Here is a 26,066-nt window from a genome sequence, read left to right as displayed (position 1 = left end):
GATCCAAAACCGGACCCGATAGCTTAACGGCGTTCCGTTACGGTGGATGCCACGTGTCGGTCACCCTTGACGAAAGCACTTCTGTAACACGCGATTTATCATCATGGAAGTGGACACTTCCGTGATGATAATTTTGTTAATGTCATGGAACACTTCTACGACAGCACAGGTAGGACTATCTTGATTCTGTCATAAAATCGTCATGGACGTACATGCATGACAAAAAACGCGACCTACTGTGACAAACACGTATCATCACGGAAGTGTATTTTTTTGTAGTGAGATGATTTTGCACAGTTGACTGGGGTCTTGTAACTAAATTCATACAATTGCTACACGGGCAGAGCACATCTGATTTCGGACCACCGTACTTAGCTCTGATAAAATTCATGAAGTTTTCAACCCCCTCGACATATGTAGCGGAGAATCTTCGAGCAGAAGTTATCCAAGTCATGTCCATCTGTTAGACATACAAATTAGTTCTTCTACTAGATATTATAGGAAAAACGTATATGCTTTTTTATGAAGTCCAGAAAAAAACCTAGGTCGATGTCTAAAGCTATGGCAAGATATTTGGACAAGCAGATCTAAGTAACGAAATATATGTAAAGCTAATTCAGCAAACATATTTGAGTGCTAAATTATGGCAGGCTGTTTCAGCAGTCTATGAGGCCGAGCACATAGCCATCAAAGGCCATCTCAGCAACAAAGATCGAGTATAAAACAATGTAGAGCTATTTCACCTAACAGATTGGCTACTAGACCATGGCAATCTACGTCATAATAAATATATGGCAAGATATTTTAGCAACTAATCGGGCATGGTATGCCATCTCAGCTAAGCAGATTAAGTGCAAAACGGGGCAAGGAAGCTTCTTAAGCAGAGCATATTGACTGTCAACTACATCAGCAAATAGTGAGATTAACAGCATCTATCAGCTAACATTCAGTGCTACTCCGACATGCACGGGGCCTGAGCCTAGAATGCGCATACTGTGGGAGAAGCTGACCGCCATGCGTCTCCACAAGAACGTCGCCAACAGTGGCGGCACAGCTGGAGGACGGAAGTCTACGAGAGCGTACTTTGGGAGCGAGAGGATCACCGTGCGTCCCCTCGACAAACCACGGCGCCGACATATCGTCGCGGCAGGGAGGGCGGCTTTGGTGGAGCGAATGGAGTGGAGGGGGCCAGGGGGAGGTGGGTTTGGGGAATATTATAGGCTAGTTGGCCGAAGGGCCGCTGATTTTGGGATTTGGGGGGAAATTTTTTTTTTGGGGGGGGGGGTTTTTTGGCGTGGGGGGCGGGGGAGTTTGGCTCATGGTCGGTTTCTCCAAGTGCGATCCCATGTGTCAGTGAAGAGGCAAGCCGAAGCACATTCCGTTTGCGTTAGCCGTATGCAGGACCGACCGTGTGAGGGGTGCAATGCAAGCGCGACAGATGTGCTATGAGTGTACCGCATTTTTTCCTTTTTAAACTTGGTGCTTTGCGCGATCCATCGATACGACTACTAGTAATCCGGTAATCCCGACTAAAACGGCACGGCCAGGTCTTTTCGTGTGTGATATGCTGGGAGGTTGGCTTAGTTTTTTTTTAGGACGAGTAATGCTACACCTACGTAATCCCAGTTACGTAAATAATGTAATGTGAAACATGTGGTCTGTTGACTGGAGATTGGGGGAGGGAGGGGGCCACCACCATCAAAATCAGGGGAGAGAGAGGCAATTTACGTTAACCCTTTTGTAGGTTCCCATAGATGTAGAAAGATGTGAAATGCATGAATGTGTAGTGGACATACTATTGGAGTGCCTAAGATAAATTGTGTGTAGACCCTATGTGTTTATTTACTTCACATGTTAGCTTTGTCTCAGGTAAAACCTGCTAAGTTTATACATACAAAATGAATCATCATTCCATATATCTTCATACTCCTACAATATATCTTACTATTATTGTGAAAGTTCATATACACCGGATGAGATTCATGCAAACACGACAGATTTTCATTACATTTTGAACTTTTATAGGACAGAAAAATAAAAGAAACCCGACCCTAAACCTATTCTACCTGGGCGACCGATGTCCTCCATCTACAATCTCTATGTACGGGGGCGGGGTTCAAGACCCGTGAAGTGAAGGTGCGGTCTTCGGCGAGGAAGAGTAGAACATGGGAGACAGACCGGCCAGTTGGCACACCATGCTCTACCGCCTCCCATACCCTACTCATCTTTGGAGGAGTTCCTGAGCTCGGCGGTGTCGGTGGACGTGAGGTCGATGATGATGGACGTGGACGGTCCATCGCTTCACCTTCCACATGCGCCACCGAACGTTGGACGGCCGCGTCTGGCGACGCCGCTATTGTGTTGCGAGCGGTGACTTGAGAGAGGGCGGAGACCTTGAGCTTCATCCCCAAAGATAATCTCTCCCGCAGAGCGTTCACGCTCGTGATCATGTCGGATGTGCTGCCAGGTAGCAGGAGGATGCGCTATGGTGTGCAGTTTAGCTGGGTGTTGCCGGTTTAAGTAGCGCATTCGGGTGAGGCCAAGTGTCCGGGTGCGTCATTAAGTTGCCGGAGTTGGTTCCTCGGGCACCGAGCCACTTAATGACGGCATACGAACGGACGACATGAATGTGGGCAGCTGGCGACGACTGGGAACGCACCACGTGACGGTGTGAGGGACGAGATTTTTTGGTGTGCCAGGGTAGTCAGTTGCGGTCATGGCAAGGAGAGATGCCCTTTGCTCACATGCGATCCCCACATGTAATTGAAAAAGCAAGCCGACCCGGCATGGTCTCGGGTCCTAGATATGCATTTGGTCGCACTAGAACACTCCGCGGACATGTCGCGGCGCGTGCACTTTGGCGCCCCGTGCATCCTCGACGAGTCGAGTGTTGATCTGCTGGTCGTGCCACAGTGCTAATGCCACCCTCGGCACCCTGAAGCCGCCCATGTCCAGCGATGATGAGAGTGTCGCTCATCGCGGTCGCCGTGTCCACAGGCGGTGCGGGAGCTGCGCCACATTGCTGGCCCCCACGACCCACATGAACGGTTGCCGGTGGCGAGGAGGTCGTGGGCCAGCTCCTCCATTGGACTAGTCTGCGCCACATCGTCCCGACAGGTGTGCCCCACATGTCGATTTCCCTTTTTTCCGGCAAAATTCGAGCGTCAGTGCTTCGCGTTGCACATTAGGCGCAGAACAGGTGGTTTTTGTGCCCTGGTTCAAATGTGGTACGGTACCAAGTTGTTACCCTAGCCCCAAGTGTGGTGGTTTTGGGTACGGTACCACCCTTTTCCTTTTCAACTAGTGAAGCATAACACTTGATTAAGTAGCTGGATGGTGTGCTAATGTAGGTGTCTGACTGTTTGAAGGAATAATTGAGGTGTGCCCGGTCCGTACCCGCATTTAGGGGTCCAACTTACAATGTTCCAGCAGGAGTAACTATACTAGTCCCTGCGTACTCCCTCTGTTTTTATCTACAAAACATCCTTACTGATCATGCTCAAAAGAGGCATAGATCTCTCGGTAGCAACATGAACACATGGCATAAAAATAATAACAGGACAAGGACTTAGTATATTTCTAAGTCCCTGAAATCAGCAACATTAAGTAAGCTATTTTGCATGCTTGTGCTAGTCACCACAGAGATCACAAAAATACATGGCATACACCCCTATAAAGATGGCATGGCATACTTCAAAACACATGTAGAGTTCAGGATCATAGCATGCACACATTAATCATGGCAAAAGTGCAAATGCTGAAACAGATCTGAAACTATCATCACATAGCCCTCTTCCAACAGAATTTCGGGCATCAAGATGATCTCAAATGAAAATGATGCAATGGGATGAAATGGAGTACTCGTCGTGACGAACATTTTGATATGTTACACGCACGAATCGGAGCAACGGTGACGAAGTTATGATGCGATGAAGTATGCATAAAATTACTGGGACTTAGCAGATTACAGCGAGCGTCAAAAGACTACAACGCACGCGCGGGGAATAGGCATCTCACCCTGGGCTTCGGCCCGGTTAGGAGGGAAAAGGAAACGGGACGGGGGCCGCGGGATCTGGGCCTGGCCCAGCGAGGAGGTGGCGGTCAACGCAGGAGGCGAATCAGGGCTCTCCCGATCCCGTCCGGCGGCGGCGCGCGAAGGAACTCCGGCGACGGGGATGGCCGGAGTCATGGCGGGCGGCGCCGGATCTGGAGGCAGACGACCCATTCCGGCCGAATCTGGGGCCGGGCGACGACAGGGAACCGCGGATGAGCTCGGATCCAGGCTCCACGCGGCGAACGGCGGCGGGCGACGATGGGCTCCGGTCGCCGGAGTTGGTCACCGGCGACGGCGCGAAGGTGGCGGGAGGAGGGGCGGCGCGGATGCGAGGCGCCTCGGGCGCAGGAGACAGGCGGCGGCGGCCGCGGGCTCGCGCGGGCCCGCGATGGGTCTGGCGGGCGGCGGCGGCGGGCGGTGGCGGAGTGCCACATGGCGAGGCCGGATTGGCTGCGGGCGGTGGCGCTGAGGAGCGGACATGTCCGGCAGCGATGGAGACGCGTCCGGTGATCGCGAGGTAGAGGAAGACTAGGGTTAGACCGCGAATTTGGGGAAGAGGGACCTATATATAGAGGTAGAGGGAGCTAGGAGAGTCCAAATGAGGTGCGGTTCGCGGCCATGCGATCGTGATCGAATGGCCTAGATGATGGAGGAGGTTTAGGTGAGTTTTGGGCCACTTTGGAGGGGTGTTGGGCTGCAACACACACGAGGCTTTTTCGGTCCCTCGGTTAACCGTTGGAGTATCAAACGAAGTCCAAATGGCACGAAACTTGACAGGCGGTCTACCGGTAGTAAACCAAGGCCGCATGACAAGTCTCGGTCCAATCCGAAAACGTTTAACACCCGCACATGAAAAGAGGTAGAAAAGGACACCGGAGGACATAGGAGCACCGGATTGCAAAACGGACAACGGGGAAAATGCTCGGATGCATGAGAAGAACATGTATGCAAATGAAATGCACATGATGACATGATATGAAATGCATGACACGCAAGCAATGACAAGGCAACAACAGCGAATAATTGGAAGACACCTGGCACATCGGTCTCGGGGCGTCAGAATGTACCAGTAGCTATGTGTTTGATCTTTCTCTCTCTCGTGTTCTTGAGGTGATACGATCTTGATGTATCGCGAGCTTTGCTATTATAGTTGGATCCTATGATGTTTTCTCCCCCCTCTACTCTCTTGTAATGGATTGAGTTTCCCCTTTGAAGTTATCTTATTGGATTGAGTCATTAAAGATTTGAGAACACTTGATGTATGTCTTGCCGCGCGTATCTGTGGTGACAATGGGATACCACGTGATTCACTTGATGTATGTTTTGGTGATCAACTTGCGGGTTCCGCCCATGAACCTATGCACAGGGGTTGGCACACGTTTTCATCATGATTCTCCGGTAGGAACTTTGGGGCACTCATTGAGGTCCTTTGTGTTGGTTGAATAGATGAATCTGAGATTGTGTGATGCATATCGTATAATCATACCCACGGGTACTTGAGGTGACATTGGAGTATCTAGGTGACATTAGGGTTTTGGTTGATTTGTATCTTAAGGTGTTATTCTAGTACGAACTCTAGGGCTGTTTGTGACACTTATAGGAATAGCCCAACGGATTGATTGGAAAGAATAATTTTGAGGTGGTCTCGTACCCTCCATAATCTCTTCGTTCGTTCTCCTCTATTATTGACTTTGGAGTGACTCTTTGTTGCATGTTGAGGGATAGTTATGTGATCCAATTATGTTATTATTGTTGATAGGACTTGCACTAGTGAAAGTATGAACCCTAGGACTTGTTTCAACACATTGCAATACCGTTTACGCTCACCTTTATCAATAGTTACCTTGCTGTTTTTATAATTTTAGATTACAAATACCTTTATCTACTATCCATATTGCACTTGTATCACCATCTCTTCGCCGAACTAGTGCACCTATTCAATTTACCATTATATTGGGTGTGTTGGGGACACAAGAGACTCTTTGTTATTTGGTTGCAGGGTTGCTTGAGAGAGACCATCTTCATCCTACGCCTCCTACGGATTGATAAACCTTAGGTCATCCACTTGAGGGAAATTTGCTACTGTCCTACAAACCTCTACACTTGGAGGCCCAACAACGTCTACAAGAAGAAGGTTGTGTAGTAGACATCAGACGCCTCACTGCTTTGTGATTTGTGATAGAAGGGACAGGGGAGTAGACTTTGTGCTCTATACTATACATGCGTCCAAGCACGGGAGAATGAGAGGTTGCATTTTTCTATTCCTTCAATCAATCAATTAGGGAGCTTTGGTTCCATATTTTTGGCTTTGGCAGCATCGTCTATAATGGTTCCCATAGATGCCCAAAGCTATTTTCACATTTGGCTACACATTGTGGATGCCCTTAACCGCACCACTTGGTTTTGCTCCTATGTGCTATCTATACAAATCTCGATTATATTGATCTAAAAACTTAATAGTATCAAGATTAGTAAAAAGGAGGTGATTTGCCGCACGGATGGCGGGGGAGGTTTCTTATTTTTAGAGGACGTTGGCCTGGCGGTTTGCTAACATGTGGTCCCACGTGTCCGTGCTTTACCAAGCCGATCCGCGTCCCACATGAGGCCGAACAACGGCAGAAGCAACACGTGGTTAACTTGAAGAAGATGAGGGAGAAGCGGATTCAGCAACGAGTGAAACGATGGTTGCTTCATCCCTCTAACTTCTTTTTTTAGCATTATTACTTTGTCCCTCCAACTTAACTGCGGGAAAGGTGCAGCTTTGTGATTTGACACCTCATTGCTCATTACTACGCCGGCGCCATGACTGGGTTGCTTCACCCCTGCTGCTCTACACTGTTATTTCGGTATGGCACGTGGACCCGGTTGCTTGATGTCCCACATGTGGGCAAAGGGGACTAGAACATTTATGAAAGCGAGCGCTCCACTCTTACGATGAAGGAGTACATGACACGGCGGCCCAGTGAACTGTTACTTGTACTGTAGTACTACTATAGTTTTGTTGTTTCGCATGATCCATTGATACAAACCCGATTAAACAGGCAAGGGGGGATTTTTCCCGCACGGTAGATGATACTAGCCATACATTTCAAAGACAATTTTAATGTATGCAAACTGAATAATTAAGTTACAATATGAGATCTAGTAAAACTAAAAACACATATGATTTATTGTGTTAAGAGTGTAGTAGTAGTGTTGTATTGCATAGTTGTTAGATGTAACATGCGAGAACGTGTAGAGATGTACTTTTCGAGGGCCTATAGAGATAAATTGGGCATAAAGTGGATTCAAATATTTTTATTCGTCTTCATTGCATTTGTAACTCATATCTACAGTTTGTACAGTAGACGTGAATGCTTGTTCGCTCTTACGAAACCAGTACAACAATAATGGGGTGGCATGCGCCAATTTAGGCACTAGCACGTTGGCCTACTCAGCTCCATAGAGAGAGCAAGAGAAGAGATAAATACACGGGCGGTCAGTGTATTTCGAGCGAAAAGCATAATACGGTCACCGGACTTCAGAATACGCTCGTTACGATCACTATATACATTTTGTGGTGATTATATGGTCACTTGCTCAACATTCAACATCGGATTGCACTCTGTTGACCGGCCAAATAGTCTGTGTGGCACTATGTTGACTAGTTAAATTGACCACGTTCCTTGTGGGTCCCTGTAGTGCCCAAGATGCGATTCTATCCCAATCACATGATCAACTCATGATCGGGCCGCAATCGCATTTAGAGCACATAGCAAGGTGGATATCATTACAACATACCATGTACTGAATAGATGAGAATACAAGATAAAGGCTTACACTCGCCACAAGCTACATCATCAATACAACAGTTCATCAATACATAGTAGTCATCATACAGAAAAGCAGGATCCGAGTACGGATGAAAACAAATGAAAATAAGAATGACATCCACCCTGCTAGCCCAGGCTCCCCAACCCGGAACCTATCCCTTGATCGAAGAAGAAGCAGAACTCCAAAACAAGCAAGCATCGCACTCGTGTCAGATCATCGCATTACCTATACCTACAACTATTGTTGCAGTAATCTATGAGCCACGAGGACTCAGCAATCCCATTACCATGTGTATCAAGACTAGCAAAGCTTAATGGGTATGGAAAGGATAAGTGGTGAGGTTGCAGCAGCGACTAAGCAAAATGTGGTGGCTAACTTACGAGTACAAGAGTAAGATGAGAAACTATGCAAACGGTCGAAAACTAGTAACGATCAAGAAGTGATCCTAAACTACTTACGTTCAATCATAACCCAACCGTGTTCTCTTCTCGAACTTCCCCGAAAAGAGACAGTCACGGTTACACAACGCGGTTGGTGTATTTTATTTCGGATCTAGTGTCAAATTCTCTACAACCAGATATTAACAAATTCCCATCTGCCACATAACCGCGGGCATGGCTCTCGAAAGTTCAAACCATGCAGGGGTGTCCCAACTTAGCCCATGACAAGCTCACGATCCGCGGAGACAATCCTCCATCGCGGGACCCTCTGATCAGACTCGGAATCCTGGTGCACAAGACATTTCGACAATGGTAAAACAAAACCAGCAAGACCTCCCTAATGTGCCAAAAAATCCCGATAGGAGCTGCACATATCTTGTTCTCAGGGCACACCGGATGAGACATCCTACAAGTAAAACCAACCCTCGAGTTTCCCCGAGGTGGCCCCGCATTCTACTCGGCTTAGACCAACACTCGGAGGAGCACTGGCCCGGGGGGTTGAATTAAGAAATCCTCGGGGTCCGAAAAGTCCCTAGGCAAGTTTTAGTTGTTATTAGGCAAATGGTAAAACCAATGTTGGGCCTTTCTAGAAGAGTTTTATTCAAAGCGAACTATCAAGAGGGTCCCCGTACCCCTCACCGTGTTAGGGACGCAAAATCAAGGAACATAACACGGTATGACGGAAACTAGGGCGGCAAGGGTGGAACAGAACACCAGGCAAAAGGCCGAGCCATCCACCCTTTACCAAGTATATAGATGCATTAATTAAATAAGAGATATTGTGATATCCCATGATATCCATGTCTCAACATTGAACAACCTACAATTGCACCTGCAACTAGCAACGCTATAAGAGAGGCTGAGCGAAGCGGTAACATAGCCAAACAACGGTTTGTCGGGATGGTGGAAAAGGTTAGAGGCTGTTTCATGGCATATTAGGAGGCTTGATAAACAAGTGGTAGGTAGCGCGACATAGCGATAGCATCGAGACAACTAGCATAGCAAAGATAGTAATGGTATCCAGGGTAACGGTCATCTTTGCCTGAAATCCCGCTAGGAAGAAGATCGGATCCATGAAGAAGACGAACGAGCGTAGTTGAACGGATCCTCACAAATGCAACGATACCAGACTATCAAGGAGAAGCGCAACCGGAAAGAAGCAAACATCATGGTAAACAACCATCACATAAGCATGGCATGCTGCACAATCAAGTATGATGCATGTCCGGTTTAAAGAGGCATGGCAAAGTGCAACAAACAATACTACAAATTAAGTGGAGCTCAATATGCAATGAGTTGCATATTGAAGAAACACCACATTTAATTATTTAGTTCTCTCTTGTTTATGTACCAACAATATTAAATGTTGTTAAACATGGCAAGAGGTCAAGCATAGGTAAACTACTCATTTAGGCAAGTTTAAATGAGTCCGGAAACAACAAACAACAATTCTGGTAAATCCTCACGTGCATATAGCAATTTAATGCAAACAACAATTTTAAACATTTAAATGTTGTTAACATGATGCGGATGACATATCCAAGTTATATGCAATTTTTAAGGAAAAGTTGACATGAGCATGATATGAAGCATTTGTCACCATGGCGGAACAAAAGGGGTGCCACGGCAACGACAATGGAAATGGTGCCACGACAACATTCCGGTGATCCGGCAACTCGTTGAGATACCGACGCAAGTAAAAGTGTGACGAGAGCGTGCCATGCAAGTATGGTGGGGTGATTCCGGATACCGGGTTCCCACGGGTCGACGACGTGGCAAACGAGGAGGAACATGCAACGTCAATCGCATACAATGAAAACACGCGGCTCATCTCATACATCACTCATGCATTCGTTCACGGCGGTCGTCTCGCCGGTTATACCTACGAAGCATGCGTTTTGGGTAGGGGCGGAGCCAGGATTTGGACATGAGGGGGGCGAAGAACGTATATGCCGGGTAACAGAAAAAAGGCGCATTTTTATCAATTGATTTGCACTCTCACATATGTTTGAGCTGAAAGTAATGGACTTGAAAAAGGGAATCTATTTTACTTGTATTGTTTCTCCTCATCTTTCAATCATTGAAAAAATAAACAGAAGAAACACTAGATTTCTAAATTAGAACCTGCCTTATCACATTAGTAAATTAAGCTATTTTCTTCAAAGGAAGCAAAAAATTACCAAAATTACGATACAGCGGTGACATACCTTGATTCCTTGAAGTTGACTTTGATCTGTTATTGTATGATACTGGTAAAGCACACAAGAAATCATTGTCTCGTGGACTTTGAGTCTCTGATGGATTCAATCGCCGCAAAGTGGAGTGCCCTCTGCCGGTCTTCCCTATCGAGGAGCGAGGGGCGGCGGCGCAGGGCGATACGGAACCTCCAGAACGCCATGAATGAAATTACGAGGAGGGTAGATCGATTGGAAAGTAACTGCTTGATCTCACGGCTGATCTTTTCTGATGTCTACAACTAGCGATCAAGGCTCAAGCGGTGATTTCCCATGTTTGGGCCGTTGGGCTAGAAAGTTACCCCGTTGGGCCATAATCAATTTAGCATTAAACGACAAATGGCAATACACTTTATACGTACAAACTACTGGTAGAACTAGCACGTACTAGTAACGAGATATTATAGGGGGGCGACGCGATGGGGGGTGTCTGACCCCTGCTCGCACCCCCCTGTCTCCACCCCTGGTTTTGGGGCGGATGGGTTTGATGCGGCATAGATGGATGTAGTGGTACATGTTCGTTTCGGATAGGAACTTGACGAATCCGAGTAACTTGGGGTCGACGGTAGTTTTGCACGATGAGGGTAGTCGAACTTGAGGCTTGCGTTACACGGGTCTTCGGCGACGGTAGTGCTACATCTTGTAGTGGAACTTGGACGTAGTGGTACACATTCCGGAAGTCGTCGTAGACGTCCGTAGATGATGTTGTTGAACTTGACGAACCCGGGACCTTCAGTGTCATCGACGTCATCGTACTTGGGTTCTTCTGACGGCAGTGGTACAAGGTCGTCGTGGAACTTGTGTTCCGGTCGTGTAGTCTTACTAGGCATCCGTGGTCTTCGAGGGACTTGGCGTGTCCAAAACATGGCAGCACAAAGGTCTCGGTCGGGAGCACTCGTGGAAGAGAAGTGCCCGCGTGCGAGGCGATGCAGCACGAACAGGAAGGTGGATGCCATGGTCAGGCGAGCGGCAGAGCTCCCTGGTCGGAGTCAGTAGGGACGACACGAGGCGGAGATGAAGAGGAGGTCACAGGGAGAGTTGTTGGGGGTGGATGCACGGGGTCGCTAGCCAACGAAGGACGAAGTGGCCGGCAAGGCTTGCGAGCAGAGGAAGGAGGCCTCAGGGTGCAGCGGTCGCTAGGCCTTGGCGCAGGCTGCAGCCCATAGGGAAGCAGAGAGGAGGCGAGCGACACTGCAGGGTCGAAGCAGAGGGCGGGGCAGAGCAGAGGCTCGCCGAACAGCAGGGGTCGCTGGCGGGGTAGAGGAGATCAGGCGCGAGGCATGCGCTGGAGGCAGGGTCGCGTGCGGAGTGGCTCTCCTGTGGGTGGTGGCGCGCGTGGGAGATCGAGAGGGGGTCGGGTGCGAGGTAGTGGCGCTGCGGGATCGGGATCCCTCTCCTATGCGTGGGTGGCAGCGCGAGAGGAGGAGAGGGAGACGAGCGAGAGGAGGGGGGTCGAGCCGAGGCTCACCCTGGCGGCGCAAGCAAGGGGGAAACGGAGATATGGGGATCGAGCAGGAGGGTTAGGGTTAGATAGGGGTGCGGGCTAGGCTAATGGGCCGGCCTGGCTATGGGCTAAAACACATAGAAAAGAAAAACAAAAGGAGAGATGGGCCAGCCTCGATTAAGAGAAAAAAGGTCTCTTCTACTAATTATAGAGAAAAATAGAGAAGCAAAATATTTATTTGGAAGAGCCAAATAAATAGGAATTGAACTAACATTTGGCATGTGGCTACTTTGATATATCAAAGCTCCACAACTAGAGGATGAGTATTTGGAGAAGATGAAGGATTTAAAAGATTTAAAAACAAGAGGGAATTAAGATGCAAGTTTGTTATGGTTAATTCCAAAATGATGGAATATTATATTATAGCTCCCTAAAAATATTGAGAGACTTTTATATGTTTTAAAGAGAATCTCACCATGTGAATTTCCCTCGATTTAAATGGATCGAAGATCCATACAATTTATTTAGTTGAGTTTTAAAAGGGGTGCAAGATGACATGATGCAATGCACATGATGCAAAGATGAATGCAAAGAACCAAACAAATCACATGACGAATCTTGGAATCCATGGAAGGCATCTGGAGCACCGGTCTTGGGGCGTCAAAGTCCCACCTGTCAGTTCGCATAGGAAAAAGGTCAGATAAACACAAATTTACGCAGGCGCGACAAGACTCCAACCCGTGCGTGTGAACCATCTGGTTGTGTATGTGTCTGTCAGGGCCTTATGTGTGCGCATGCACGTGTAGGTTGAGCACTTGAGCGTGAGAGTGTGTGTTGGTCATGTGGTGTGTGCATGCATGCGTGCGTGTGTGTGTGTGAGTGTTGCATGCGTGTGTGGCTATGTGTGTACGTGTGAGTGTTGCCTGCGTGTGTTCGTGTGAGTGTTGCGTGCATGCAGTTCGTGTGCATGCGTGCGTGTGTGTATAATCACCACACCAGCTCATGTGTGTTAAAACAGGTGACTCAACATACCAATACAAGGCCACCTTGTCCGCTGTGCCCGCGGTCATGACTTTGAACCACCATCCAATATTTTTTTATCGTTTGTTTTCATTCTTATACACGCCGACAGGTGGGCCCAATGGTAGTGAAATAATGTGATGCAACACTAGAGGTGTCATGTGGAGCATTTAACTGGTCAACTAGTCGCGTCTTGAGCAAATACGGAGCTGTACGTTGAGCCCGTGACTGTATAATAACCACAAAACATAAATGGTGACCGTAATGAGTGGATTCTGAAGTCCAATGTACGTATCGTGCTTTTGCTTGAAATACAATGATCGTCACTGTATATATCGTGAGAGAAAGATGAAACATGTGTGAATGTGTTGGGGGCGTACTTTAAGAGGACCTGGAGATAGTTTGTGTGCGTAGGTGAAAGGGGCGTAGAGGGGGTGTATGCGATGGAGAGAGATGCTCTTCATTTCTCTTTATTATGACTAACTTTATATATAGTATACAAATATAAATATTCATAGTGCGGAATAAATATCATTGGGGGCACCATGCAATGCAAATTAACATTCATACTCCTCCATATAACTTTGTAATGTTGTATATATGTAGAAATTTGAAAATATTTTTTTGGCCACACTTTGTGTGGTTTTATTCAAAAGAATGTTGTATGGGAAACAAACGTGAAGAGAGGGCTTTTTAGATCAATGGGGTACGTGATGTAACATGTGTGAATGTGTAGTTGATGTATTCGAGAGAGGCATGGATAGAGGGGCTGACGGGGGGGACGTCAGAGAGATAGCACGAGAAATGAGAGTGGTCTAGAGAGAGAGACGAATAGGATGTCACGACGAGAGATGCCCTTGAGTGTGTGTATGGAAGGGGGGATAGAGGCATGCTACCTCTTGAGCACTGCGTTGGTTTTCCCTTGAAGAGGAAAGGGTGATGCAGCAAAGTAGCGTAAGTATTTCCCTCAGTTTTTGAGAACCAAGGTATCAATCTAGTAGGAGACTACACGCAAGTCCCTCGTACCTGCACAAACAAATAAGAACCTCGCAACCAATGTGATAAAGGGGTTGTCAATCCCTTCACTGTCACTTACAAGAGTGAGATCTGATAGAGATAATAATAATAAGATAAATATTTTTTGGTATTTTTATGATATAGATTGTAATATAAAGATTGCAAAATAAACCGCGACAGAAATAGCTAGTTAACGGGAGATTAATATAATAGAGAATAGACCTGGGGGGCATAGGTTTCACTAGTGGCTTCTCTCAAGATAGCATAAGTATTCTGGTGGGTGAACGAATTACTATTGAGCAATTGATAGAAAAGTGCATAATTATGAGAATATCTAGGCATGATCATGTATATAGGCATCACGTCCGCGACAAGTAGACCGAAACGATTCTGCATCTACTACTATTTTTTTTTGACTGGGGACTGTAGGGAAAACCCCCCACAGCATATCAAAACTTTATTAAAAGGCAAGACAAGAACAAGTACAAGGGGGATTACAAGGGGTAATCAAACTAAACTAAAAGGAGGAAAAAACAACAAATAGGCTCAAGGTGGAAGAAAAGAGATCCATTTAAGGAGATCATCCTTAAAAGCAGGCTTAACCCTATATTGCATTAAGGCAATATCATGAAGAAAAGTTGTTTTCCATTTATTAAAACCAGCTCTCTCATGCCTAAAAACCTTAGCATTTCTGACAATCCATATATTCCAGCAAGCTATAAAGACACATCGACCGCTATCCAGCATGCATCTAGAGTATTAAGTTCATAAGAACAGAGTAACGCATTAAGCAAGATGACATGATGTAGAGGGATAAACTCAAGCAATATGATATAAACCCCATCATTTTATCCTCGATGGCAACAATACAATACGTGCCTTGCTGACCCTACTGTCATTAGGAAAGGACACCGCAAGATTGAACCCAAAGCTAAGCACTTCCCCCATTGCAATAAAGATCAATCTAGTAGGCCAAACCAAACTGATAATTCAAAGCGACTTGCAAAGATAACCAATCATACATAAAAGATTTCAGAGAAAAACCAAATATTGTTCATAGATAAACTTGATCATAAACCCACAATTCATCGGATCTCGACAAACACACCGCAAAAAGAGTTACATCAAATAGATCTCCAAGAAGATCGAGGAGAACATTGTATTGAGATCCAAAGAGAGAGAAGAAGCCATATAGCTAATAACTATGGACCCGAAGGTCTGAGCTAAACTACTCACACATCATCGGAGAGGCTATGGTGTTGATGTAGAAGCCCTCCGTGATTGATTCCCCCTCCGGCGGAGCTTTGGAAAAGGCCCCAAGATGGGATCTCTTGGGTACAGAAGGTTGTGGCGGTGGAAATAGCGTTCTGTGGTGCTCCTGGATGTTTTTGGGGTATATGGATATATATAGGAGGAAGAAGTAGGTCGGTGGAGCTACGAGGGGCCCACGAGGGTGGAGGGCGCGCCCAGGGGGTAGGCGCGCCCACTGCCTCGTAGCCGCCTCATTTGTTTCTTGATGTCCACTCCAAGTCCCCTGGGTCACGTTTGTTCCAAAAATAACTCTCCCGAAGGATTCATTCCGTTTGGATTCCGTTTGATATTCCTTTTCTGTGAAACACTGAAATAGGCAAAAAAAACAGCAATTTGCACTGGGCCTCGGGTTAGTAGGTTAGTCCCAAAAATAATATAAAAGTGTATAATAAAGCCCATAAACATCCAAAACAGATAATATAATATCATGGAACAATGAAAAATTATACATATTTTGGAGACGTATCAAGCATCCCCAAGCTTAATTTCTGCTCATCCTCGAGTAGGTTAATGATAAAAACAGAATTTTTGATGTGGAATGCTACCTAGCATAATTCTCAATGTAATTTTGTTTATTGTGGCATGAATGTTCAGATCCGAAAGATTCAAGACAAAAGTTTAATATTGACATAAAAATAGTAATACTTCAAGCATACTAACAAAGCAATCATGTCTTCTCAAAATCACATGGCCAAAGAAAGTTATCCCTACAAAATCATATAGTCTGGCTATGCTCTATCTTCATCAGACAAAGTATTTAAATCATGCACAACCCTGATGACAAGCCAAGCAATTGTTTCATACTTTTGATGTTCTCAAACTTTTTCAATCTTCACGCAATACATGAGCGTGAGCCACAGACATAGCACTATATGTGGAAAACAATGGTGGATGTGGAGAAGACAAAAAGGAGAAGATAGTCTCACATCAACTAGGCATATCAACGGGCTATGGATATGCCGATCAATAGATATCAATGTGAGTGAGTAGGGATTGCCATGCAACGGATGCACTAGAGCTATAAGTGAATGAAAGCTCAAAAAGAAACTAAGTGGGTGTGCATCCAACTCGCTTGCTCACAAAGACCTAGGGCATTTTGAGGAAGCCCATCATTGGAATATACAATCCAAGTTCTATAATCTAAAATTCCCACTAGTATATGAAAGTGAAAACATAGGAGACTCTCTATCATGAAGATCATGGTGCTACTTTGAAGCACGAGTGTGGAAAAAGGATAGTAACATTGTCCCTTCTCTCTTTTTCTCTCATTTTTCCTTTTTTTTATTTGGGCCTTCTTCTTCTCTTTTTTATGGCCTCTTTTCTTTCTTTCTTTTTCTTTTCATCTGGAGTCTCATCCCGACTTGTGGGGGAATCATAGTCTCCATCATCCTTTCCTCACTTGGGACAACACTCTAATAATGATGATCATCACACTTTTGTTTACTTACAACTCAAAAATTACAACTCAATTCTTAGAACAAAAAATGACTCTATGTGAATGCCTCCGGCGGTGTACCGGGATGTGCAATGACTCATGAGTGACATGTATGAAAGAATTATGAACGGTGGCTTTGCCACAAATACGATGTCAACTACATGATCATGCAAAGCAATATGACAATGATGAAGCATGTCATAATAAACGGAACGGTGGAAAGTTGCATGGCAATATATCTCAGAATGGCTACGGAAATGCCATAATAGGTAGGTCTGGTGGGTGTTTTGAGGAAGGTATATGGTACCGGCAAAAGTTGCGCGGTACTAGAGAGGCTAGCAATGGTGGAAGTGTTAGAGTGCGTATAATCCATGGACTCAACATTAGTCATAAAGAACTCATATACTTATTGCAAAAATTTATTAGTTATTGAAACAAAGTACTACGTGCATGCTCTTAGGGGGATAGATTGGTAGGAAAAGACCATCGCTCGTCCCCGACCGCCACTCATAAGGAAGACAATCAACAAATAAATCATGCTCCGACTTCATCACATAATGGTTCACCATACGTGCATGCTACGGGAATCACAAATTTCAACACAAGTATTTCTCAAATTCACAACTACTCAACTAGCATGACTCTAAAATATCACCATCTTCATATCTCAAAACAATCATCAAGTATCAAACTTCTCATAGTATTCAATGCACTTTTTATGATAGTTTTTATTATACCCATCTTGGATGCCTATCATATTAGGACTAATTTCATAACCAAAGAAAATTACCATGCTGTTCTAAAGGACTCTCAAAATAATATAAGTGAAGCATGAGAGATCAATAATTTCTATAAAATAAAACCACCACCGTGCTCTAAAAGATATAAGTGAAGCACTAGAGCAAAATTATCTAGCTCAAAAGATATAAGTGAAGCACATAGAGTATTCTAATAAATTCCAATTCATGTGTGTCTCTCCCAAAAGGTGTGTACAGCAAGTATGATTGTGGCAAACTAAAAAGCAAAGACACAAATCATACAAGACGCTCCAAGCAAAACACATATCATGTGGTGAATAAAAATATAGCCTCAGCTTTGTCCTCCTCGAGATATACGCCACCTCCACGGAGGAGGTGCGTTTCTATATTCCAGTCTCAATCCTGGTGGCCTTCTCTACCAGGGCACTGTACCCCTCAAGCTCTTCGTCAAGAGTGGGCAGCCGCCAATCGCTTGCCACTCCATGGGCGTTGTAGTCTGGCATCCATTTTAGTATCTGGTCCCGGGCTGAATTGATATTCAAGGGGATGACTGTTGCCGGGAGTTTGAACAGCTCAAAGCGACCAAACAACTGGTCACGCAACCAGGCGTGGTCATAAACTGACAAGTTGTTGGCCAATGCTGGGAGCAACCTCATCTTGTCCCTTGCATCACCATACAACCAGGCGGGTCTGTCCCTCTTCTGCAGTGGCGAGATGCGGTGGAGAAGAAAATCATGTTTATTGTCGGGCGCAACCTGTCATTAGTGAGGCCATGAGCGCTCCATTCCTTGCCGCGCTCGACTCATTCCATCCGCGCTTCACAGAAATCTGGGGCTTCCTCATCCTGAATCCAGCACCAATCCCCTCTCCACTCATCCCACCTCTCGCGCTTCCTACCAAGGATATAATCCCAGAGCTTCCTCACTACCCGCGGCATATAGTTGATGTTCCCGGAGTGATGACCCTTGTTCTCCACCCGCGGAACAAAGTAATGCTGGAACAGATCTACATTGGGGGCGCCTCTGATGAAATTCTCACACAAATGAGAGAAAATGGCCATGGTCGCCATTGCATTTGGTGTGAGGTCAAGAAGGTGGAATCCATAAATGGTCATGATCGCCTCAAGGATTTCAAAGAAAGGGGGACAGAGGCCGCAGATGAAATCAAGCACAGAAAAATCAGTATGAGTCTGGCGGATCTTCTTTCCCCTCCTCCAAAACTTTGGGCGCTCCATGCCCTTTTGGGACAGGCCTCCCCCACAGATACCCGTACCTTGCTTGAAGAACTGGGCCTTCCAAATTCGACGGAAAGAAGACGACATCTTCCATCCGCTTCTTGCTCAACTCCGCCGCCCTTTTGCTCCCCTCGACGATCGCCTCCTTCGCGGTGGCCGTCTGCTTCCCTTTTTCTGCAAGTTTCTCCCCATTCCCAATGGCGGCGATGCGAATGGGGGAAGGAATCCGGTGAGAAGGGTGGCGGCGGGCAAGAGAAAGTGGGAGGAGGAGCGGTGTTTTGGATTGTAGAGGAAGATGATGGAAGGGCGAAAAGGCGACAGGTGAACCGTGCCACTCTGCATTTTCCTATCTTTAAGGGGAGAGGCATGGAGCGGAGGCGCGACGCTTTCGAAAGTTACCATTTTACCTTAACTGCAACAGTCCCACGTCCTCACAACTCATAGTAATTATGCAAAGTGGACATTGGATTGACTAGTCATCATGGCAAAAACCAGCATATGCAGCCTTCTCCTGCCACGTGTCTGTGCACTGTTTGGGGCCTAACTTAATGTGTCGCGCTACACGTATGGCTCAGGTCCGGGGGCTTATGTCGGGGAAACAAACAGGGGCATATATTTTCCCCTGACTCATGCACGGACAGTAAAGACACATGAGCGAGTACAAGATTATGAATCAAGATGCAAGAGACCAAGATCTTCAAAGGACCAACATGCGGATCAAGAGGACCAAGGCCAAGCCGGAGAAGTAAGAAACCATCAGTAGAAAAGCCTCACTTGCCAGGCAGGCGAGCCTGGCAAGGACGGGAACACCCCCGGATGAAAACCTCCAAGACGGCCCGGCAGCGCCTGCCGGGACTCGCGGAGGCAGAACCACCTCACCACGACGCATGTTGTCAATCACTGCGGTGTCAAGCCGCAAAGTGACTAAGTGGCAGCCATTTGCCACATGGTGGCCTCTTTCTACAGGAGATACCTACAAAGGACAGCCGTCCTGTGACGTGTCAAGCGAGCGGGCGTGAAGCTGGCAAGATAGCCCGGTAAGGCTTGTCGGGCAAGCGATGATGTGATGTTAAGCGGCGCATTTAATGTGCCCTGTCACCCTGCAGAGTTAGGTATGATAGCACTATTTTCTATCTTATCAGTGCATAATGACTGATTTGCCACTGTGGTGACCCCTTGGCCTATACAAGGAGGCCCATGGCAACCTTAGAAAGGGGGGGACCCGGTGTTAGTGAATCCATCCCCTCACATTTCATACGCTCGTAGCCGTTTCGCCCTGAGGCAACCCTGTCGGGAAAACGCACTACGATCACCGCCATATTTCCACCATTAATCCACCAAAGTAGGAGTAGGGTTTTACGCCTCACGGTGACCCGAACTTGGGTAAAATTGCTCGTGTGATCTCTATCGTGTTGCCCCATGTTTTTATGCTCTTTGTGCAATGTGACATCCCCCCCTGCCGAACCAGCAAGGGACCCTTGGTCCCATAGGTGGTCGTGGTTTCCCACGACAATAAGGTAGTTAGTCATCGGGTTAAGTAAGGGTTCGCATGCTATCAGTAAAATATGTTGATGAAAAATAAGCACATTGCAGATTCATCAGATTAATTCAAGCCACATGGAAAACCCATTTATTGAAACCAAGCATGATTAAGAACTAGGAAATATAGCACTTGTATATGTTTCACATGTATTAAGTGCAGCCAAAATCGATTGATTCCTCACATGCACAACAATACAAAATTCTACCCACGACAATTGGACATCGCATTGCAGAATTGAACCAAGTAGATAACTAAACACCACAACAAATGAACCAAACATTAAGTGAGCACCAAATTGCACAATATAACATACTCCTAATAGAAGATCAGACAGTTAACCAAACCAAGCATGCTTAACAACTTGGAAATATAGCAATTGTATTTGTTTCTCATGTATTTAGTACAGCCAAATTCAGTTTATTCCTCACATGGTATACAATAACAAAATGCACCCACAACAATTGAACATCGCATTGCAGAATTGAACCAAACAGTTAACTAAACACCAAAACAAATGAACCAAACATTACCTGAGCACCACATTGCACAATATAGCATACTCCTAATAGAAGATCAGACAGTTAACCAAACCAAGCATGCTTAACAACTTGGAAATATAGGAATTGTATTTGTTTCTCATGTATTTAGTACAGTCAAATTCGATTTATTTCTCACATGGTATACAATAACAGAATGCACCCACAACAATTGAATATCGCATTGCAAAATTGAACCAAATAGTTAACTAAACACCACAACAAATGAACCAAACGTTAACTGAGCACCACATTGCATAATATAACATACTCCTAATAGAAGATCAGAAAGTTAACCAAACCAAGCATGCTTAACAACTTGGAAATATAGCAATTGTATTGGTTTCTCATGTATTTAGTACATCCAAATTCGATTTATTTTTCACATGGTATACAATAACAGAATGCGCCCACAACAATTGAACATCGCATTGCAGAATTGAACCAAATAGTTAACTAAACACCACATCAAATGAACCAAACGTCAACTGAGCACCACATTGCACAATGTATAACATACTAGAAGATCAGATAGTTAACCAAACCAAGCATGCTTGACAACTTGGAAATATAGCAATTGTATTTGTTTCTCATGTATTTTGTACAGAAAAATTCAATTTATTTCTCACATGGAAGACAATACAAAATTGCACCCTGAAGATTGAACATCACATTTGCAGAATTGAACCAAACAGTTAACTGAACACGAAAACTAATTAACCAAACAGTTAATAAGTGAGCACCATAGCATGACATATAGAACATATACACTAGAGCAACAGATTGCATGATAAAAGTAGATAGCACAATTCACTGGAATTTATTAAGGAAAGGCAGTAGCTAGCAAACTGAACATGGGTCCTTATAGTGAGCCAATAAGACAAGCTACTCCTCATTGTCGGAGATATCGATGACGATTCGCTCCTTGCAAATAGAAGAGGGCTAGGCCTCCGCATTGTGGGTGCCCATGTCGTAGTGGTATGTTGCCTGAGCCACTCCGGGCACCAACCTGCTGGCTAAGCACGTGCACGCTAAGAAATCACCTCGTAGTCTTCGTCGAAGGCACCGAGCGTGGGCTCAAGAAAATGCCATGAACTATCATTTAAAGAAGCCAACCGCGTCGCGGCATTGGCGCACGAGGCGTTGACGGTGGCCTCGACGATGAGGTGCTCCTCCAAGATCTGGGGGTCGACACGAATGGCAGCCATCGCGACCTCATTCGCGCATGCGGCCACAATTTGCTTCTCCTCTGCCAAATGCTCCTTGAGCTCCTGTCTATATTGCATGCACCATGGTTTAAGGCGACGCTTATTTGGTGGAGGGGTCGGTGATTTGGGTGGAAGATGTCGTGCCGGCGGTCGGGGCATGTGTGATGCGGAAGGAGGAGGAGGATGGGGGTCAGGTGTGGATTATCTTCCTAGATAGACGAGGCTGAGCAGCGTGAAGGAGGGTCACCGGCAGGAGGCGGCGCTGCAAGCAAGGAGTGAAGGGGGAGGGGCGGGGAGGTAGATATTGCTGCGGAAGCCAAAAAATTTGAATCGCATCAGCAAAAAACTGGCGTGCAAAGTGTCATTAGACACGGTCCCTTATTCAACACTGTGTATGATATGTGAACATCACAAACGATTCAGATAGCTTAACTCGTGTGTGATGAGTTTGAACGTCAAAAATTTTGGTTCGAATTTCCCTGGTTACAGTGATCATCCACGTCATTGCATAATTTTCATACACAAAGGAGACTACAGCACACCCACACTTCTTAATCGAGCAATTTCAGCACCTTCTCGCATAAGCCGTATGCGTACTATACATCGACGGTGCTCCTGGATATTTTGTATTGCATCTCACACTGTTGGTGATAATAAACTGTGTGTGATCTACTTGATATTTCATCTTGATTTGAATTACATAATGGGGTCACAACTGCAAAGGATGGTGTTTGAATTGCTAGAACTTTTATTTGTAGTGAACATGCAACTATAGGTGTGTTGTGAAAAAAATTGGAATTATTCAGGGTTCGTTTGGACATTTTTATACATTACCTTGGTTTTCTAGGCATTTCAGGTGCATAATTCAAAATTAAACTACATGCACATGCTCCGGTGCACCAAAATGGGTTGTAAAATGATATATGTGTCCATGGGTTGATGCTTATGTACCATTCAAGAAATGGGGATGAATTTCAAACACCACGGTACCGTGGATCTCCGGCAAACGTTGAGGTGCTTGCTTTTGTAATTCTAGTAAATACAAAACAAGTCTGAAATTCATGAACCTTGGCATGCAATCATGGAACAACATCAACATGTTGGGGTAAAAAATATTGTCCCATTTGGGGCAGGTTATGGTATAAGCTTCTCGCAAACCAGAGCTTCTCTCACAACAAGCCTGATGGTTATGGTAGGGAACGTGCCACCTTGGGGGAAGAAACGGTACCTGTTGCCTCTTCTTACTTTGAATTTTTTTTATCGTGTCAACATAGAACAACAGGAGTGTTGTGCAATTTTTGGGATTTTTCGGGGTTCGCTTGGACATTTTTATACATAAACTGAGTTTTCTATGCATACATGTGCACAATTCAAATTTGAACTACATGCACATGCTCCAGTGCATATAAACGGGTTGAAAAATCAAATGTGTGTCCTTGGTTGCAACCTTAGGTCCCATGCAAGAAATGGGAATGAATGTCAAACACCTTTGCCACTGTCGCTCGGCTACTAACATTGAGATACATGGTTTTAAAATTCTAGTAAATCGAAAACTCGTCTGAAATTCATGAAACTTGACATGCTATCATGGAACGGCATCAACATGCAGTGGTAAAAATATTGTCCCATTTGGGGCAGGTTGGGGTATAAGCTTCTCACAAACCAGAGCTTCTCGCAACAAGCCTCGTGGTTACGGTAAGGAACGTTTCACCTTTCTGGACGAAACGATATCCATTGCCTCTTCTTGATTTCAAATTTTTCTCTAGTGTCAACATAGAACAACAGGAGTGTTGTGTTAAATTTTGAATTTTTTCGGGGTTTGTTTGGACATTTTTATACATTAATTGAGTTTTAATGCATTTATGTGCATAATTCAAATTTCAACTAGAGGCACATGCTCTAATGCATATAAATTGGTTGAAAATTCAAATATGTGTCCTTGGTTGCATGCTTAGGTCCCATGCAGGAAATGGGATTGAATGTCAAACACCCAGCCACCGTCACTCGGCCACAAACATTGAGATACCTGGTTTTTAAATTCTAGTAAATCCAAAACTCGTTTGAAATTCATGAAACTTGGCATGCTATCATGGAGCGGCATCAACATGTTGTGGTAAATTGTTTTGCCCCATTTGGGGTAGGTTTGGCTATAAGCTTCTCACAAACCAGAGCTTCTCACAACAAGCCTAATGGTTTCGATAGGGAACATTTCACCTTTCTCGACGAAACGATATCCGTTGCCTCTTCTTGATTTCAATTTTTTCTCTAGTGTGAACATAGAACAACAGGAGAGTTGTGTTAAATTTTGGAATTTTTCGGGGTTCTCTTGGACATTTTTATACATTAATTGAGTTTTCAATGCATTTATGTGCATAATTCAAATTTCAACTACAGGCACATGCTCTAATGCATATAAATTGGTTGATAATTCAAATATGTGTCCTTGGTTGCATGCTTAGGTCCCATGCAAGAAATGGTAATGAATGTCAAACACCCTGCCACCATCACTCGGCCGCAAACATTGAGATACCTGGTTTTTAAATTCTAGTAGATCCAAAACTCGTCTCAAATTCATGAAACTTGGCATGCTATCATGGAGCGGAATCAACATGTCGTGGTAAAATTTTTGTCCCATTTGGGGCAGGTTTGGGTATAAGCTTCTCACAAACCAGAGCTTCTTATAGCAAGCCTGATGGTTTCGGTAGGGAACATGCCACCTTTGGGGTCGAAATTGCCTCTTATTGCTTTCAAAAAAATTCTAGTGTCAACATAGAACAACAGGAGTGTTGTGTTAAATTTTGGAATTTTTCGGGGTTCGTTTGGACATTTTTATACATTGATTGGGTTTTCTAGGCATTTTATGTGCACAACATGCACATGCTCCAGTGCATATAAATTGGTTGAAAAATCAAATATGTGTCCTTGGGTGCATGCTAAGGTCCCATGCAAGAAATGGGAATGAATTTCAAACACCAGGGCACTATTGATTGCCGGAAAAACATTGAAATACTTTGTTTTTAAATTCTAGTAATTCTAAAACTCGTCAGAAAATCATGAAACTTGGCATGCTATCATGGAATGGCACCCGACATGCTGTGGTATTTTTCATGTCCATTTTGAGAGAAGGCGCACTCGAATAATAGCCACCAAAGGCATTTTGAAACAAATAGTTGCCGCTGTAACATCTCAAACGTTTTGTATAATTTAAATCGTGTGCGTTCTGTTAACCATTCACGTTAAGCCACGCCTCACTCTTTTAATGGCTAGGAGGTGCCGTACGGACAGGTGCTTAACTAAACAAGAGGCGTGCGAGCTGTACTCCAATGCACAGGCCCACCGAGAAGCAAGTCCTTTGACTTCCATGGCCGCCCACCTTGCTCGCATCATCTTCATTAATGGCGCCCAAGCCACAGTTTAATATGGTTTTTAAATAAATATAAAACACTCATCACAAACGTTTTAGTTAGAACACCCGTATGCAAACTGGTAGATTCCCCAGGAAGCCAAGGGAAAATGTGCCGAGCAGGATTTCTGCAGCTCTTATCGCAAATGTTTTAGATAGAACACCCGTATGCAAAGTGAGAGCTATTGTCTTCCCCCTTAAGTCAAGGGAAAATTCATAGCGCAGGATTTGTACATCTCTTCGATGCAAACAGTTAAGATTGAGTACGGTATGCAAAGCCAGACTTCGGCGCTAAGCCAAGAGAAAATGTGTCGAGCAGGATTTGTACATCCCTTCAACGCAAACTATTGTCTTGGATGGCCCGTGTGCAACCACGTACAAACAATTTGGTAAGATTTGCATTTGTCATATTGGGTATGTTGCCATTTGTCAAACTGGAAAGATTGACTTTGTTGATCTAATAACATTGACATTTTTCAATCCTTGTAACGCTGTGATTTGTCAAAATATGCAGTTAAAAATCACTAGCACTATCTACTTTTTGCAACTAAAATTTAGTAATTAAGCATAGATTAAGCAGTCATTCTTAATTTATACAAACAGTTCAACTCGACAG

This window comes from Triticum urartu, chromosome 5, assembly GCF_003073215.2.
Source record: "Triticum urartu cultivar G1812 chromosome 5, Tu2.1, whole genome shotgun sequence".
Classification (NCBI taxonomy): domain Eukaryota; kingdom Viridiplantae; phylum Streptophyta; class Magnoliopsida; order Poales; family Poaceae; genus Triticum; species Triticum urartu.
The sequence above is the reverse complement of the archived record's forward strand: the minus strand, read 5'-3'. Positions refer to the sequence as shown.